This window comes from Biomphalaria glabrata, chromosome 10 (assembly GCF_947242115.1).
Source record: "Biomphalaria glabrata chromosome 10, xgBioGlab47.1, whole genome shotgun sequence".
Lineage (NCBI taxonomy): Eukaryota > Metazoa > Mollusca > Gastropoda > Planorbidae > Biomphalaria > Biomphalaria glabrata.
The window spans coordinates 18,414,560-18,434,953 of NC_074720.1; the positions used below are offsets into that span (position 1 = coordinate 18,414,560).

General features: G+C 37.7%; 1 protein-coding gene across 3 annotated transcripts in view; it reads left to right on the forward strand.

The window, feature by feature from the left end:
- The first annotated feature begins 11,088 nt into the window (after positions 1–11,088).
- Positions 11,089–20,394, forward strand: part of LOC106069173 (uncharacterized) — a 30,991-nt gene continuing 21,685 nt past the window's right edge. For all 3 annotated transcript variants that reach the window (XM_013228779.2, XM_013228780.2, XM_013228781.2), the window contains exon 1: positions 11,089–11,327. The gene's annotated coding sequence lies outside the window, so the exon portion shown is untranslated. The remainder of the gene's footprint in view (positions 11,328–20,394) is intronic.

The window sequence follows — 20,394 nt, forward strand, 5'->3', positions numbered from 1 at the left end:
GCACAAAAGTAGATAATCCTCCCCCTTTAAAATAGTTGTAAATATATTTTTACCTTCGTTAGGGCCCTCACTTTTTCTGTGATGGATTGATACATGACCTTTAACGAGTGGGCGATTATGACTTTATGAAGTGGAACTCTGATCTACCAGGAAAAGGGAATGGGTCTTTTTTTGTGGAACATGATAATAAGCCAACATATTTGTTTTGTAAAGAGAGTCTGGCTGTTTCAAAAAAAAAAAAAAAAAAACATGTATAGCGACATTGTAAAACAAATATGAAGGCCTTCTTGGTTTGAGCCGCGTCTTAAAAATTGGTTAAACTACGCCAAGAGATTGGAGGACCGATGAGAATATTTACCGAAAAGAGACAAGAAAATAAGTTGGTGGTAAAGTTAGCTAAAATGTTGCTCACATTTTAAGTAGAGAAATGAAACCATTTTAAGACGCGTAAAAAATGATAGACTTTAACTATCCCATTAATTGATGTAAGTACTAGATCTAATAGTTTCAAATAGTTTCAGGTGAATTTTGATTTCATTTTTCGTACCTTTTTTTGTTGATGTGGCCCGCGACACGCGTTTCGAAAGTTAAAACGGCCCGCAGGTCGAATTAGGTTGAGCATCACTGTTTTAAATCATAGACATCATGGGAGTCTGAGAGACTATCAAAGGCGGGGGTAACAACCAGACAGACCTGTCAATTATTTCAAACTCAAGTCAGTGTTAGCCAACAGTGACAAGATGAGTGACTTTACCAATGGCCACCAGAAAACACAGGCAGAGCTATGTACAAAGAAATGACCACGCCTAACAAGCTGGACAGTATTAATTTCTTCCTCCGCAAAGAGCAAGCTACAAATTTTCAACTAAGAACAGGGCATACACCTTTCAATTATTACCTTAACAGAATAAATCACACACACCAACGCTTCTGTAGACACTGCGCCCACCCCCCTTGTGAAACAGTTAATCATACCCCATTTTAATTCGCTTTAGGCAGACCCTACAACCACTACAGCCCAACATAACCAACAGACTGTATTGCAGTTCTGACAACAAAACAACAACAACAACTCGCTATTTTGCACATACTACAAAAGAGCTTGTTCTGTTGTCACAGATAAATAACTAAAATACTGTAGACATTAATTAATAATAAACAATAATAATAACAGAGACTTTGTGTTTATACAAGTAAACATTGAAGATAATCTTTTTTTATTACGTCACTTCCTGTTAATTAATTTCTCACACAACATTCACAACAAACAATGACGTAATATTAACATATTAGCATTTAGCACAGAGCCTGAAGCGAAAAGCTGGCTAGAGCCTTTACATCTAGGAGCGCAGTTTCGTGTCACTTACTAAGCCCAAGTTTACGGTTAGGATCAGGTGTTTATAGTTTTGGTACAACAGTAAAACTGTGGTTGTAATGTATCTTATAGGGCCTACGTTGCCTACGTTTGAACCAGCGCAACTGTCGGAAGATGACTGCATGTCAAGGCGATCTATTTAAGCGACCGTAAACGGCGTAAGAGATGTGACCCCCGGAAGCGCTATAACAATGAGGCGCCATTTCGCCCTCACTGGCGGAGAGGAAAGTGGATGGCATCTGAAAGAGACGCGGGACACACATTAGAAACCAAAAGAAAGGCGCGGGCCGAAGACAGGTGCAGGCAACAAACAATAACAAATTAAGTAGACCCCCGACGACAACGGCTTTGTCTGCATTAGTTGTGTCAAAATATGCAGGTTGCAACTGGTTTTTGCGTGGTTCCGTGAAATACTGCACTCATCCGTAATCTTCGGAATCGAAGACACTTTTAATAATATTTTTTTCTAATTTTTCGAGAGTTTCATTTTCCCTCTGCATTAGTTTCTTGTGTGTGGTTTTACTTCAAATGCAGTCAGCACCTGGCCATGTCCTTTTCCTTTATAGTCTGGTTTACATTTCAGCTGTACGTCTCACTAATGTAATCATCCACCATGTGACTCTCTATGGTGTAAACTAAGCAAGACATCTCGTCACACTCATGGGAGAGGACATTCTTGTTTTTGGAAAGGCTTAAAAAAAGTGTTATCATTTTTATAGGAATTAGTTTAACACGAAAGTTTACTTATATTTTCCTTCATTATATCAACAAAAAAAACAACAACAAAAAAAAACAAAAAAAAAAACTAGCATTACCAACCGGCTACGTTCATTTTGTCAGGATACATCCATTTGTTTTTCTTACTTATTACTTGGACCGGCCCGTAAATTCAAGTTTCACTAGTCTCTCCCGTCAACTTTCCGCCTTAACAAATAGTCCCCTATTCACACTATTTGGCTTTTCAGTTCTAATTTCTATCCAAATGTTTGATAGGCTCTAGGATATCAGTCCTGGGCCCTTTTTGACTTTCTTCATCCTGCAAATCGTAATGCTGACATCATACTTCTTTTCAGCTCTTTAGAGAAATATTCAAATCCCATTTTCACGCCCCCCACCCCCAACAATTTTGGCCCCTTGATTCATAGTTCAAAGTGAATTACAACGGCCCGCTTCTATCGACCTCCCACATACTTCTGCCCTGAGAATTCTACTTTCACTTTTCTCACTTTCCCACGTCACCTCCACGAAACAAAATAATTTGACACCCAAGCGGCTGATTCTTTGGCTTCTCAATTCAATACCTAAGTATTTCATAAGCTCTATGTTACTTTTGGTCGGATACTTTTTTGTTTTTATTCACTGACTCTCTCTTTCTGAATTCTATTATCTTATTTTTCAAACTCCAACTTCAACACACAAATGCCACATAGACAACGACACATAAAGAAATTTTTTTTTTATCATTTGTACCGTTGGTGTAAATGTATCATCCCATTAGCTATCCCTTCGGACTTGGAAGCCGGGCCTGAACTGGAGTTGCGCGGTCCACGGCGAAGCTTGCGGAGCTCGGGGATACTTGGGGTGACAGCGGTGTGGCCCTCGACACCAGAATCAGACTGATGCGCTCCTTGGTCGTGGACACGCTCTTGTATGCTTGCGAATCCTGGACGCTGGCTGCTGAGCCGAAAGGGAAGTTCCCAGTGGTGCTGTGGAGGGATCATGGGTATCGCCTACAGGAACCGTAGAGGAGAGATATGAAACTGGAGCACAATGGTGTCCCACGATGACCTGCTGAGCGCTGTCGTAAAAACAACAAAATTAAGCTTTATGGCCTTGTTAAAAGGTCCTCATGGCTCGTAAAGACATTCTTTCAAGGAACAGAACCAGGAAATAGAGGAAGTGGTGGATGGAGAGAGCGATGGGAAGACGACATCAAAGATTGTACAGGCCCGTCACGGAAGAGCATTGAATTAAGGCTGAGAGGAATGGAGGAAGACAGCTGACAGTTCATGTGTGGTGCCCTAACTGTTCAACAAACAAGTTACTTTAAGACAGAGAGGAATGGAAGAAGACAGTTGACAGTTCATGTGTGGTGCCCTAACTGTTCAACAAACAAGTTACTTTAAGACAGAGAGGAATGGAAGAAGACAGTTGACAGTTCATGTGTGGTGCCCTAACTGTTCAACAAACAAGTTACTTTAAGACAGAGAGGAATGGAAGAAGACAGTCGATAGTTCATCTGTGGTGCCCTAACTGTTCAAGTCACTTTTAGAAGAGGCGTGCATTTTTTTATATCGGAATTTCTAGATTTAAAAAAAAAGTTATAAACAATGTTACTAACACGAATTGATACTGTGACCTCATTCTATTTCTTTCTAGTCAACTTAGTTTTTCATTTCCTAACATTTGAATGGACTCAAGGGGACATCACTTCTCCATGTTAACAAATGAAGTCAAACACTAGATCGAACTGTTCCCACTCGCTGCTTTACAAAACATTAACTAGAGAACTTTCACACTGTAAACATTTTTTTTTTAAAATTCTGCCTGTGTTATGTCCCTTTTTTTAAGTCATAAATCAATCTACGAATGTTTCTAGCGACATTCCTTGCGACGCTTTTATTTACCCAGCAACAAAAATAACAAACACATTCTGTAGTTTCCAACAAGCAACACAACAAAAAATAAATTTTTGTGTTTTTTAGCGACCCCCGAAATGGGGAAAAGATGCTATTAGTTTTGTGTGGCCTGTCTATCCGTTTGTCAATCCGTCCGTTTGTCCGTGCGTCCCGTTTAGATCTCAGAAACAAGAAGAGAAAATGAAAATCGGACATCATGATATTTTAGATCATTCAAAGTTCTGATGCAACGGCTACTTTTTTTTCCGAAAGTAAACCATCTAATTTTTAAAATTATCTATGCAAGAAGATTTTTCAAAAAAATACACCACTTTTAAATGGAAAAATTCAGGTGAGGTAAGTTTTTTAAAATGGTCACAGACTTCTTCATTAATAAATCAAGCATCATTCATAGATTCTCGCACTGGTACAAAAAAATTTACATCTAAGGTCACAATGGAAAAGTATCAATGGATCATTATTAAAAAATTTTCAATTTATTAACTAAGTCATGGAATAGAATACTGATTCAAATGTTGTTTTTAAAAATAATTTTAAAACGAAATTCGTTTTAGTTGAAAGTTAAGAAAAAACGAACTACTTTTATATCGAGTAGTTTTAACATATCTTCAAGATATACTTCACAACAATCTAAATTACAATCCATAGAGGCCAGATGTAGATCTAGATTTAGATTTAAACGTATTAAACAATTTGAACAAAATTTACATCTATAAATTATTAAGGAAATAGTTTATCTTCTTACAGTTAAGAGGTGCAGATGTATTATGTAAACAGTAGAGTATCACATTAAGAAGTGAATGTGATGCGGACAGCATAGTGTATTATTACCCAGTTGTAGGGCTACTAGATTTACTAGATCTAATCCTGATCATAATATTGGCCTAATTCTAGGTCTAGTAATTGTAAGATTATACTTGTCAAGTCATACGAATTCCATGGGCGTAGCCAGGGGGGGGGGTTTGGGGTTCAAACCCCCCCCCCCCCGAAATGAAATCCCCCCCCTTGGGGGGGGGATCGGAATTTAGTGAATGATTTTTTGCTTTGATTTTGTTTATTTTAGGTGAGATTTTAATACTAAACCATCAATTGCCCCAGTACAACCAATGGGGTTTTGAGTTTAAAACCCCTTACCAGGGGGTCTTGAGTTTAAAACCCCCTACCAGGGGGGTTCGATTTTAAAAACCCCTACCAGGGGTTTTGAGTTTAAAACCCCCTACTAGGGGTTTTGAGTTTTAAATCCCCTACTTGGGGTTTTTGCAGTTAACCCCCCCCCTCTTCTATAAAACAAAACAAAACAAAAATGCAAACGAAAATCCCCTAATTCCAAGAGCACAGTTAAGGGAGATTTTGATTTTAAAACCCCCTCCAAAATTTAAGATAAACCCCCTCTTCAATATAAAAAAAAGTTAATTACGCACTCAAAATGTTATGAGCGTAGCTAAATGGGTTTTGACTTAGTTTTTAGTTTAAACCCCACTTCAGCGGCGTTTGAAGGTAAAAAATACCTCTTTAATAATAAAAAAAAAGCAAATTATAGGCTACACTCAAAATGTTTTGAGTGTAGTCAAAGGGGTTTTGAGTTTAAACTCCCCTCCAGTGGAGTTTGAAGCTAAAAAGTACCTCTTCAATATAAATAAAAGCAAATTACTCACACTTAAATCTATGAACGCAGCCTAAGGGGTTTTGAGTTTAAACCCTCCGCCAGGGGGGTTTGAGGCTAAAAAATACATCTTCAGTGTAAGAAAAAAAGCAAATTACGCACTGAAAATGCTATGAGCGTTGCCAAAAGAGGTTTTGAGTTTAAACCCCCATTCAGAGGGGTTTAATGCTAAAAATACCTCTTCAATATAAAAAAAAAAGCAAATTACACACTAAAATTATTTGAGCGTAGCCAATCCAATCGGGGGTTTTGAGTTTAAACCCCTCTTCTACAGATGGCGTTTGTTTAAAGTTTAAAACCCCTCCAGATGGTTTTGAGTTTAAGATCCCCCTACAGAGCATTTTGAGGTGGAAAACCCCCAACAGATGATTTGACGAAAAAACTTCTCTTTTCGATATAAAATCTAAAGCAAACTACAGTCACTTAATTCCAAGAGCGTATTCAAGTGTGGTTACACATTTTTACCAGTGGCAGGGCTCCCTTAATAAACTGCAGTGAATAGTTATCTGCCGAAATTGAAAAACACTAAATGTGGCTCAACAAAGATGGCTAAGACAGATTTTAGGAGTCAGTTATAGAGATCGTGTTTAAATCAAGGAAATCCTATGCCGAACTGGGAGTCGACCCTTTAGTAAGATTGTGAGAGAGCGACGCATGAGGTTTGCGGGACATGTTCTCCGAGAAAATGAATTACGCATAAAAAGAGTTGCAATGATATCCTAGTACAACTTGACGCCACTCATTCATTGAGGTCCTCATGGCAGGTGGGAAGAGGCTTCAGACATTACCTGTGACAGATTTTTATGGAAACAGCTTGACGTCAAATGCTCTGAACGGCGCGGTAGGGTCTAAGTCAATAAGAATAGCACATTAGGTTTTTGAAATAAAACTTTTTAATAGCAGGAAAATGCACTGTAGATACCTCAGAAGATGCATTTTGTTGGCTTTCAATACCAGAAATAGTGCTTGGCGGCGGGGCTTCGCCCCGCGCTAGCGCTCCCCAGACCCCATTGCTAGTAATGGCAGGGAATTTACAATTTTATGGAAACAGCTTGACGGCCAATGCGCCAAACGGCGCGGGAGGGTCTAAGTCAGTAAGAATAGCGCATTAGGTTTTTGAAATAAAACTTTTTAATAGCAGAAAAATACACTGTAGATACCTCAGAATATGCATTTTGTTGGCTTTCAATATCAGAAATAGTGCTTGGCGGCGGGGCTTCGCCCCGCGCTGGGGGAACTCCTAGCGCTCTCCCAGACCCCCTTGCTAGTATTGGCGGGGAATGTACAATTTTTCCACTAACTACAGGAAGAACCTATTCTAGGGCACAATAAACATCTTCCGAAAGAATGAAGGGTCAGAATGCAATAAAGATTATGTACACACACACACACACACATAAATACATATTTTTAAAAATTTCGCGGGGGGGGGGGGGAGTCGGGGGGGGTCCCCCCCCAAACCCCCCCCCCCCCGAAAAAAAATCCTGGCTACGCCCATGACGAATTCTATTATAGATCTACATTTTGGAAGGTGGGGCTAGTTGTCACAATTTTCAAATTTTGATGTTTTAAACATATTTAGAATCATTGGCTCTCACCAAACTTAACATGTTTTAGCTTAAACATTCAGACAGGAACTAGAGCAAATGAAATGAACTTTCTTTTTATTTATCAGAGTTATACAGCAGAAACGTGGTTGGGTTGCGGTTGTGACAATTTGCCCCACACAGGGGTAAGTTGACACAGGGCATGGGGTAAAATGTCACACATTAAAAAATCACCATATCTTGCTATGTCTAAAAGAATTAACATATTTAGTCAAGACTTGGTTCTTGTAGAAGTTTCCATGACTGGCCGTCGTAAAAGAATTATATATATGTGGAGGTTCTGAAATGTTTTGGACCTAACAAGGAAAGCTGTAGGTTTTTCTTCAAAATAGTGTTTATTTTTTTCTATATTATTTGTGTAAACTATCTGTTGACTTCTCTCAGCAATGCATCCACCTCCAACCTATCTAAATAGTAGGACTAGAGAACTTCTTTCTTACTCTAAATGTTGCGCTCGGAGGACAGATATTGTCTGTATGTTGATGATGGCTTAACCTTTGTAAACAGCATTATTTAAGGAGAAAGTCGCTTAAGACTATTTAGGTAGCATCCATAAAAAAGAATCCATAAAACAAATAGTTATTAATAAATAAATATTAATATTAAAATTTGTTTCAAAATGCTTCATCTTCATTGAGGCAAATTGTCACAACTGTGACAACTTGCCCCACAACAATTTTCATAACATTTATTCCAATAACATTTTATTGGGTCGAGCTTTAAGAAAAAAAAATTTCAAATACATAGAGACATGAAACAGTGTAATATTGGGCAATCTCTCAATAGTATAAATGTTCTACGACAAAATTACGCAAAACAAAAATCCACTTTCTTAACAGTGAAAACTAGTGAAGCCTGATCAGTTTGGGCTATGTAGAGACTTAACATTATAACTATTTGTATATGTTTCCGTAAACATCTCAAATGTAGTTTCGCATTTTAGATAGCGATATAGTGTTGGGGAGAGGTATCAGGGAGCAGTAGCGCGAGGGGTGCGGTCGCACCGGGTGAAACCCTTTGGGGATGTCAACCAAGTTGAAAAAATTATATCTAAGCAAAAGCAGACACATTGGAAAAGATAATTATATTAAAATCTCTAGATATATGCCCAAACATGCGTAGACACGTCAAGATAGTGGTTATAGTCTAGATGACCGAGCACAACGTTATACCATTTCTGTCTGAAAGTATAACAAAGGAAACCTGTTCAGGTGAAGTTAAGTCTGTTTCTAATTTTAATTAAATATCATTTTAAAATTTGCAATAACATTAGAATAAATGTCATTAACATTGGGATTTTATACTAGAATTGACACTCATTTTACATTTGAGTAAAAATCAATAAAAGTAGGTTTTCAGCTCACTGTATTTGTTCAACAAAAAGAACTAACTAGCAATAGTGTTTATTGGAACATATTTGAATAAAGTTGATGGGGAAGGGATGACACACTGAGTTACCGCACCAGGTGCCACCGACACTGTCTAGGAGGTTTCCATTCTGTTTTTAGGTGATCAGTTAGATATCTACTCTACTTATTTTATTTTATGAATTTAACGATCAATTAAATATTCTTGGTCCATTGGTGACTTCGATGGGGGCCGCCTCTGAGTTTGTGTGTTTTTTTTTTGTTTTTTTTGCAAAGACAGTTTCTCCTTGATGATGTATTTTGGTAAGAGCGATTAATTCGCTCTCAATAACTTATGTATGATAGATTAAAAAAGAAATTCTTTCGGATTCTGAACATGATTGTGTAGACGCCGACTCCTCCGAGACCATTCGTAATAGAAGGTCTCACCACTGACTTCCGACGTCGCAACCTGTGGGCTGTGGAGACCAATAGCTCGTTGCCACGTTGTATAGGCCTGTGACGTGGCAAAATGTTATTGGTTTAAACTGCCCACAGGTTGTGACGTTGCAGGTCAGTGTTCAGGCCTTCTATTACGATTGTGTCTATTTTTATTTTTTGTAAAGAAAGTTAAAACAACATCAAAACAAACAAAATATAAAATACTTAAAAAAAAAAAGCGTATATACGAGAAAGAACTACACATTTACAAACATATCTATATACTGTAGAACTTATTTCCCTCTTTTGATATGAAACAAATAATTATAATAATTAATGGGCTATGTTGCGCGGATATGTTTCGTTTCTTTGGTTTAAAACTAGATTAGTAAATTGAGAGAAAAGACCTGAAACAAGCGTCTGAAACTAAACATTTACGGTATTTTATTTGAGTCTTTCACCCTAGATCTCTATACTTTTTTAGGACTATCTCATGCAAAGTACACGGAATTTTCCGATACACAATTTCAAACACAAAATAATTGTAGACATTTTTTTTCTGATTTTAAAACTTTTAATGATTTTTTTTAAAGAGGTGTTAATCCATAGGTGTTTTTTCGGGGGGGGGGATTTGGGGGATTTTCTCTTCCTCCTCAGCCCCCCCCCCCCGGCGGGAAAAAACAACATATATGTGTGTGTGTGTATGTATGTATGTGTGTATGTACATAATTAATCTTCATTACATTTTGACCCTTCATTCTTTCGGAATACGATTATTGTACTGTAGAATAGCTTCTTCCTGGAGTTAATGGAAAAATTGTAGACTCTCCAAGCGCGGGGCGGAGTCCCGCCTCCAAGTACTATTTCCGGTATTGAAAGCAACAAAATGCATATTCTGAAGTATCTACAATGCATTATCCTGCTATTAAAAAGTTTTATTTCGAAAACCTAATGTGCTATTCTTACTGACTTAGACTTTCCCGCGCCGTTCGGCGTATATGGCGGCAAGCTGTTTCCACAAAAATGTGTCACTGGCAATGTCTGAAGCCTCTTCCCACCTGCTCTAAGGACCTCCATGAAAGTTTAGCGCCAAGTTGTACTAGGATGTCATCGCAACTCTTATTATGCGTAATTCATTTTGTCGGAGAACATGTCCCGCAAACCTCATGCGACGCTCTATCACAGCCTTACTAAGGGGTCGATCTCTATAACTGACTCCTAAAATCCGTCTTAGCCATCTTTTTAGAGCCACATTTAGTGCTTTTCAATTTCGACAGATGACTATTCACTGCACCAGCCACTGGAAGAAATATGTAACCTCTCTTGAATACGCTCTTGGAATTAGGTGACTGTAGTTTGCCTCTTTTCTTACTGTCCCTCTCTTCTTACTGCCCCTTTGTCCCTCGCTTCTTACTGTCCCTCTCTTCTTACTGCCCCTTTGTCCCTCTCTTCTTACTGTCCCTCTCTTCTTACTGCCCCTTTGTCCCTCTCTTCTTACTGTCCCTCTCTTCTTGCTGTTCCTCTCTTCTTACTGTCCCTCTGTCCCTCTCTTCTTACTGTCCCTCTCTTCTTACTGTCCCTCTCTTCTTACTGTCCCTCTGTTCTTACTGTCAGCCTCTTCTAGCTACATCCTTCTATTTTCTCCACCCCCTTTTCCTCTCCCTCTCATCTAGCTACAAATCTTCTCAGCTAGTTTTCTAGCCAAGTCCGTGTAGATGTACCGCGTGTAGGATTCTGTTCCGGATCGGTGAATTATTAAAATGAACCACGAAGTATCACAACATAGGAAACATCTCTAACTTGTTCCTTTTGTTAACCAAAATCTAATCCTAGATCCCCCCCCTTTTTTAACCCATTCTTCCTCCACCCCCACCCCCATTTGCTGCCTTTTTTTTTCTACCATAATTCAGTTCTGCTTTACGCGTTCTGTCCCATCCCCACCCCTCACCTTGTCCGACTCGACGTTTGACACCGCCAGGCGGAGGTAACCGATCCAATGGCAGCAGACGAGAGGCGACGTCTTGTGGTTCATTCTAAAGACTTGACTGCTACGGAGCGGTGCCTCGTCTCGTGTTGTTGTTGTTTTTTTCTCCCTGTATCGTCAACACAGAAGATTTACGATGACTAGTTACCCTTGCTGAATGGTGCGGGAGAAGTGTTCATTTAGTAATGACTTGTGTAAAGTTGCCGTGGACATAATAGTTCGTCTGTGATGTGAATTCTTTGACATGGTTATAAACTTCCTACAAACTACAGGTAAGTGATTTCTCTAGCAGACTAAGACACTCAGTAGACCTATCAACTTGCAGATCTAGACTCTGTGACTAGATCTATATATAGGCCTACCAGTCTTACAATGTCACAACTCTTTAAATCGAAATCTATATTAAGATCTAGATTCATATCTAGAGAATCTATATAAATCTATATATATATAGAGAGAGATCTATCTACTAGATTCTAGATATTTACGTTAATAGACTTCTGTCTGACTGCATATACTATTGATTATGATCTAGATCTGGATTATATATCTAAATCTAGAATGTACTAATATAGATATCAATGTTGTGACATCAAGTCTGTGGTTGATACGTAGACATAAGCACTTTATTTTTAAAAAAATGTATAGATCTAGATCTGAAACTAAAGTTTATATGTTCCTGAATTCGTACCACATAAACTTTTTAAAGTCAATAAACACTCAACTTCTCAGTCAGTAAACAATCAACTTCTCAAAGTCAATAAACACTCAACTTCTCAAAGTCAGTAAATAATCAACTTCTCAAAGTTAATAAACACTCAACGTCTCAAAGTCAATAAATAGTCAACTCCCCTAAATCAATAAACACTTAACTGCTTAAGTCAATTAACACTCAACTGCTCAATAAGCAGTCAACTTCTCAAAGTCAATAAACACTCAACTGCTCTAAGAAAAGCAATCATTAATTAAAAACCCAATTAGCTGCTTGTTTGTTACTTTGAAATCTAGAATCTCATCAAGATCAAACCTTAGTATATTGAATTGGTTTACATTCTTAGTTGTATGTAACAATAGAGAGACTAGACAAACTTTATTGAAAGTAATGGAGATAAATTCGCTAGAGTTTAATACTATTTATAGATCTTCACTCTGTCACTTAATCTTTTGGACCGTTGGGGGGCACTATACATGATCTGTTGACCGTCTCGACATTCTGTCTTCAGCAAGGATTACAGTCTCTTTCATTGACAGGACAGTCCATTCCTTGATGTTGTCTTCCTATCGTTTCTTTTGTCTGCCTTTCCTTGATTTCCCTGGTACAGTTCCTGTAGGAATGTCTCAGCGAGGCTCGAACTTCCCGTATTATGGCCGTAGATCGAGAGAGAGAGAGAGAGAGAGATAAAATAGAAAGAAATATAGGAGAAAAGGCACCATCTCAGTTAACCCAAAAAAAAAGACTAAAAAAAAAAAAAGAGCTGCTTCTGCATTGTATATAAACTGTTACAAAGGAACGAAGGTGGCAATGTAAACAAAAAAATAGACGTGCTACAGTTATGCCTAGGTCTTCATCTGCACCAAATTTTAGTGTCATTTTTAACATTTGCTTGAAAGGTGTTCCACTTTTACATATGTAAACACCATATAGATACCTGTATATATTTGTATACACCGTATACCAGTACATATTTCTTTACACCGTATAAAGATACCAGTATATATTTGTATACATAATTTAAAGACACCGGAGTATCTCTGTAAACACCCAATATAGATAGCCTACTAATCTTAACAATCTTGATCTGTGTGTATACATCGTATAAAGATACAACTCTATATTTGTAAACACCGTGGAAAGATAGTCGTCTATCTTTGTAGACACCCCATGCACTATGCTATTTATCTGTGTACATGTACATGTGTACATATATACGGGAACATATTTCTGTTTACACCGTATAAAGATACATCTCTTTTTCTATGTACACCATTTCAAGGTTATTGGCCGACTGATAAAACTTTTGAATTCGTCTGCTAGTCTGATCTGTTTTCCCGCGTTTATCCACACACGACTCGTAGAGTAGAATTGATTATTTTGTTGTGTAAGAATCCGTTTATTTCTAGCGTAAACGACTTTTACGGTTCCCCCCTCTCCCAAACACATTTCCCCAGGTGGCGATAGAAAATGAATGTCCAGACAGTACCCTTACAAGACAAGTTAATAACACAGATACACATATGTACATACTGTATGATAGCGCCCTGCACCTGTCAGCTGTATGTTTGCCCGTGGTACGACTCAACAAGTTTATAAAGAGATAATCCCTGCTGAATGTCTGTATGTTAGCAGGAAATGATTGTATGTGCCGTGTGGGCGGACTAGACTATGTACTAGTCATTGTACTGCTACTCCAGGGGACCTCAAACTGTTAATGCTCTCAAGACTCAATACCATTGTTGTTTCGGGCACCGTTTAAAGCATTGTCTCTACACATCTGAATACTTTGGTAGAGGTACACGTAACAGTGGTAGTAGGGGGTCTACACGTGAGGATAGTATAAGGTTCTCTTGCTAAAATCTTAGATCTTTGTGTGTATAATTTGAGAACCGTCGCGTTACGCCTTCAAGTGAAGTAATTGGGGTCCTTAAGTGCAGAGTTGTTGATAGAATAGCTCTTGTTATTGTAGTGTATCTCTGACCATATTTGTGATGAAATCTTCTTAATGGAATTAATGTTTAAATCTCTTGTCATTTTGTCGTAAATGGATTTAAATTGGAGCCCCTTGAGCATTAAAAAGAGGTTGCTTTCTACTGAAAGGCTAAACAAAAAATTAGGGGTTGGGCTTTAGGAAAAATATTCAATAAAGTGTGTGTAGCGTTTACGTTTCCACATCAAAATAAAAAGCTACGCCTCTGATTCTAACATGTATTTATGTGAGGAAAAAAAAGGAAAGTACTTCTTTCAGACATTGCGATCTATAGGGGAGATAACTTAAAGATCGTATGTTTCTTTAGCTGGCTGCTAACGAGGATGTCATGGGGCCAGACCAACTGCCTGAACTTTTCCCCAGCTATTATCAGGTACCCAACCAATATGAGAGGACTCAGGGGCGTCCTAAAAATCATGAAATTCATACTACCAAAATGTTTAACACACAGACACATACACGTACATCGTTTTTGCGATGAAGTAACTTGTAACAAAAAAATTGCAACTAAAGTGACATTCTGTTCAAAGTGTCAACATGTAAATGATAAGACTTAGTAATAGACTTCCAAGATTGAGAATGCAGTATTTTACGTGGCTATGGTTCCTTCGGTGACCCAGGTGGGACCTATATACTGTCACATGTAACTATACACTTAATAATAGCGACTAAGAATCTAATCAAAAAGAGTGAACGCGGTTTTGTTGACGTAGATTGTATGTCACAGCAGATAATTCAGAAGAAGTGAGAAATGAATATCCCGCTTTTAATTCTATAGACGAAAACTGCTTGAGTTGCCAGTATTCAGCTCCTGTCCCTCCTTAATAACCAATAAATGTAAAGATTCTTGAAGAGTGATGAGGGGGGGGGGCAACATTGATTTAAAAAAACAAAAATCCCCAAACCACGAGAGTTTGTTACGACTCCAGGTCTCGCTCTGCTAGAAACAATTCACATAAAACGCACCATCGAAAACGAAGAACACAAGCACCAGCGTTGTAAGTTGAGAGAGAAACGTGTCGTTCTCAGAGCTGAAGAGACCAGTGAAGATAGAGATAGGCTTTCATCAAGATGTTTAAGTTAACAGCTGACTTAACCCGTCAGGCTGTCTGAAAGCTGTTAAAGTAAACATCTGACTTAACCCGTCAGGCTGTCTGAAAGCTGTTAAAGTAAACATCTGACTTAACCCGTCAGGCTGTCTGAAAGCTGTTAAAGTAAACATCTGACTTAACCCGTCAGGCTGTCTGAAAGCTGTTAAAGTAAACATCTGACTTAACCCCCCAGGCTGTCTGAAAGCTGTTAAAGTAAACATCTGACTTAACTCCTCAGTCTGTCTGAAAGCTGTTCAAGTAAAAATCTGACTTAACCCGTCAGGCTGTCTGAAAGCTGTTCAAGTAAACATCTGACTTAACTCCTCAGTCTGTCTGAAAGCTGTTCAAGTAAACATCTGACTTAACCCGTCAGGCTGTCTGAAAGCTGTTCAAGTAAAAATCTGACTTAACCCGTCAGGCTGTCTGAAAGCTGTTCAAGTAAACATCTGACTTAACCCGTCAGTCTGTCTGAAGGCTGTTCAAGTTAACATCTGACTTAACCCGTCAGGCTGTCTGAAGGCTGTTCAAGTTAACATCTGACTGAACCCGTCAGGCTGTCTGAAAGCTGTTCAAGTTAACAGCTGACTTAACCCGTCAGGCTGTTCAAGTTTACAGCCGACTTAACCCACGAGGCTGTCTGAAAGCTGTTCAAGTTAACAGCTGACTTAAGCCGTCAGGCTGAAAGCTGTTCAATTTCAGTAACAACGTTTTAAATTCACACCTTCATCCCCCAAATAAATTAGATTGAGTTTTTGGTTTTACGCAAACTCAAGGCGGCACCCGATGGGTCCACCCATGCATGTAAAAAGGCAAGTAGTGTTATTTTAAGAGTGAATATCAGAGCTATAAAATTGAAAATATCTACAACTACCATTCTACCTCTTTACATACAAAATATTAATTTAAAGTAAGCTTGCCTGCGATCACCTAACAGTCGAGTCTCTGTCTCTTGTCTAAATAAGTCATTGTAAACACTGTATGATAGTCTTTATCTAGACGAAGAACTGAACATACTGATAGCATGCATCATTGTATCCTATTTATGCACTCTCATCCTGGAAGTATCTGAACACGCTGCCTAAGGAATCTTGTTTTAAAAGAGATGTATAATTGTGTGCATAAAGTATGCATTATACTTATTTGAAACAAAAATAAACGTTGTCGGTTAGTCATTAGCAGCTCATACATCAGGAAAACAATACATTACTAATATATCACATACTAGCAGTACACACCGGGCTAAGCACGTCGATTTGTTCTCGGCCTTCCTATTGATAATTATGGCCGGAACACCATCTACTTTTCTATTTTTTAATTGTTATAAACGGGCCATATTTTAACGATCAACCTAACATACTTTTTTTTAAGCCCTTGAACTATTGTATCTGCTGCAATGAAATGTTACAGCCCGCTCTCTATTTCCTTTTCTGTCTGTCTCTTTCCTCTCCCTGAAACCCCCGCTTTGTTTTCTTTTAACCTTCGAATCGTAATTTCTCCGACTTTTGACTTGATTTGGACACACCCGCTTCCTTATGCGGCCCGGACATTTACACGCACTCATACGCCATTTCTTCGGCTTATCAATTCAATCTATATTATATTTCCACCGTGAACTGCCCTCTCCCTTTAATCTTAATGCAAGCAATGTACAGCATACATTCCTTACTACCATCAGTTTCAGGCCTAGAGAAAAAAAACAAAGAATTTTCTTCCAATAAAATGCCACATTCCCGTCCCCCTTTCAACATTTCTCTTGGTCTGAAATGAAATTCTATGAAACACAAATGACAGAGAAGAATGGAGAAATAAGGTTGACGGATCTTGTGTGGTGCCCCAGCGGTCCAGCAGACCAAAGGATAGGTGAAAGTGAATGTGAAGTTAGATGTGAACCTGGCCTAGCTAATATCGTATAATGAATATCTAATTGATCTAATTGTTCTGTAAAGGGTCAATCTCTTATTCAAATCCTCAAGAAAAAAAAACATTTCCGTAAAAAAAAATAATAATTCTTTCAATGAGTATCCTACGGTTATAGTGCAGTGCTGCAGTGCCCGGGATAATATGAAAAATTACGTATTAATTGTTGTTTTAAATTTGTTCCAACTTATATGCATACTAAATAGATTTTTCTCTTTAAAAAAAAGTAAACATTTTTTGTGTAAATGTAGTAGTTAGTATGACAGAACTTACTTAACATAGCAATACAAGTGTGTATAAGGATATATTTTTCGACAAAAAATCTAAGACCATTTGCATAAATGCGTTATAAATGTGGTAAACACGCATTCCCCTTATCTTATCTTATCTTATATAATACAGACGTTACTTCAAAAAAGAAGATGATTACGTCCTACGCGTCATGCATTTAGTCATGCATATTAACCAATGACTTAAATTCTGCCAAGTCACTGGTTTTCCTGGCTAGCTCAGGCAACCCATTCCATGCTCTAATAGCACTAGGGAAGAAGGAGTATTTGTACAAATTTGTCCTAGCATATGGGACGAGGAATGTGCCTTTATCTTTGTGTCTTTCAGAGTATTTTATTAAATTTTGTTTTTGTATTTGAAGATTATGGTTCAGTGTTTTATGTATGATTGCTACTTTACTTTTGAGCCTTCTGTCCTGAAGGCTTTCTAAATTTAGCGATTTTACTTAAGGTATTACTCTAGTTAAATGTGAATATTCGTTTGTTATGAATCTCACTGCTCTATTTTGTGTCTGTTCCAGTTTCTTAATGTTTTCTTGAGTTGATGGGTCCCAAACGGAGGATGCATATTCTATTATTGGCCTAACCAAGGTTAAATAACATTTTAGTTTTATGTTCTTATTTGATTTATAGAAATTTCTTTTAATAAATCCTAATGCTTTGTTCGATTTTTTTGTAGTTTCATCAATATGTGGATTCCATGACAGTTTTTCATTTATTATAACACCTAGGTATTTTGCGTTTTTAGTCTGTGTTACTGGTTTGCCATGAATAAGATAAGTGGAATTTATTTGTTTTAGTTTTTTTGTTACTCTTAACAACTGACATTTTTCTGGGTGGAAAGACATGCTCCAATTTGATTCCCATTTCTGTAATTCATCTAATTCTCTTTGTAAAATATCTGTGTCTTGTGTTGTTTTTATTATTCTATATATTATGCCCTATATATTTTCCCCTTGCTTTAAAACTCCCGTGTTTGTTACTATTAATAGTGAATAGTTGTAAAAGTGGTGTATTTTTATGAAAAAAACTGCTTGCATTCGTGAATTAAAAAATTATATTTTTCACTTTCAGAAAAGAAAAAAGTAGTCTTTGTATCAGAGCTTTGAATGGTCTAAAATATTATGATGTCGGATTTTCACTATCTTTTCTAGTTTACGAGATCTAAACGGGACGGACGGACACACGGACATTCCACACAAAACTAATAGCGTCTTTTCTTGTTTCGGGGGCCGCTAAAAAGTTTTTAAAGAACCTATAGTGAAAATGTGTTGTTGTTGTTTTTTTTATTAGTGTTAGTCGCTTTAGCAGTGTCTTATGTAGGTAAACCAAACGGAGGTACCACTCAACGAAATCCAATAACACCGGCGAAAGGCCGAACAATCAATATAAGCAATGTGTCGCTGATACTGAATGTCGAACAAGAAGCTATATAGTAACGAAGGGAACCATCGAATGTCAGCTAACTCTCTTCGTTCATAATCAGCTTCCTATCGCTGAGGCGTCCTAAAGTAGTTTGTTTACATCGGCTGTTCACGTGATTGTCTTTAAGTCAAAACTTTTTCTTATTTCGGAAACAAATAACCAATTCCTAATTGTGCCATAACATTGGACATTTGTACTGTGAAAACTTATATTAAGACATGATTTGCAGTAAGTATTCCATTGTATACATATTCACTTTTACATACTGCATCTATATACCATACTAAGTAACTCTGAAATATAAATTCATTTTTTTGTTCTAGAAAGAAAAATAAGGGGCGGCATTGTTTTGTTATGCACGCAGGCGGCCACAACTCTCGCGATTGAACAATAACAAACTTTATATATACATATGAGACTGACATGACAAATTAATGAATATTAATAATATATACTCTTTTTTTTAACTTATTGTTTATAAAATGGTGTATTTTTTATGGGAAAAAAACGGTTTCAGTTGCCAACGACATCATGTAACCAGCACAATGACTAACCCCGCCCTCTTCACCTTCCCTTTTTATAGGCAAAAGTTTGTTGCCTATTAGCTTTCAGCATTCTCGTTGACGTCCTCAAATCCTCAAAATAAAATACCAGCCTCCACACGGGATCCAATGCAAGACCTTAGGTTTGAACAGTGATGTAGTACACTTAAGAAAAAGTCTAGAACCGCTGCCCTCCTAAAATGTTGGTGTACTTAACAGCGCCTCAACGGTCCAGAGAGCAAGTTGAGATCATCGTTTTCTAGGACAAAAGTTGAATGTGTGTCTGTAACAACAAATCTACAGTTTAACTTGCGTTACTTTTCCTGGAATTGTAACAAAGACTTGCCTCGTAATCTCCAGCAAAAATTCAAATTGCGTTATGGAAGTGAATGCTGAAATGTATATTTATAACTTTTTCACAAGTGAGGTTCAATGTGTTTCACTCATAAAACGCCTATTTACTCTCCCACTCCCTTAAATAAACTTTTTGCGTATAAAGACTTTAAAGATTTGTTACAAGCGCATCTAAACGGTTGGAAATGCAGCACAGAGAACTAGGACCAACAAAGTTAACCCCAATCGCATCAACATTTAGTCTTCTAAGAGTTTTCCAAATATATACCACTTGATAGACTTGTGGGCGTCCACTTTAAGGGAAGGTCAAGTACCGCAAAGTTTTCTTTTTAGTAGTGTCCCCGGAGAGAGAAAATGAAAGGTGTGGGTGGGGGGAGGGAGGGAAACATTTTTAAGTTTATGCAAATTTCACTTCATGCATGTCGAATGGTTTTCAAGCGTGACATGATGGATGTACCCAGGTCACACTTGACCTTTTAATTGCCTCAGTTCCCAAAAAGTCATCGAGTGAAAAAGGAAAAAAAAAAAACTTTGACAGTAAAGTTTTTTACAAATGCCGATAACCAAAACTTTTAACCGCACTGTTCCCATTCAGTCTTGGTCCCCTTGAAGTCAAAAAGTGACATTGAGATCTAGAAGTATGGATATTGCTTACCGGGAAATTGTCTTCGCAGATTTAGAATGTGTAGCAAAAAAAAAAGTTGTCAAAAAAGTTGCCAATGCATTATAAATAATGAAGTCAGTACTTCACCTGTACTTGGAAATTCCCTATTCCGGTATAAAACAAAACAGATGATCCATTGGTTTGTATTGTAATACGCACGACAGTCTGAGACAATTTACCGGTCGAAATGTTCCTGTCAACATTTTTGTGAAAAGATAATTTTTTTGGGTCTCCATATTTCTATTCAGTCTGGCTGATTTCTTTGGTCAGATAAAAGTCTCTCACTCTGTCTGTATGTCTGGTACTTATCACGTTGAAAATGAGCACAAATAAAAAAATGTGTTAAATAAT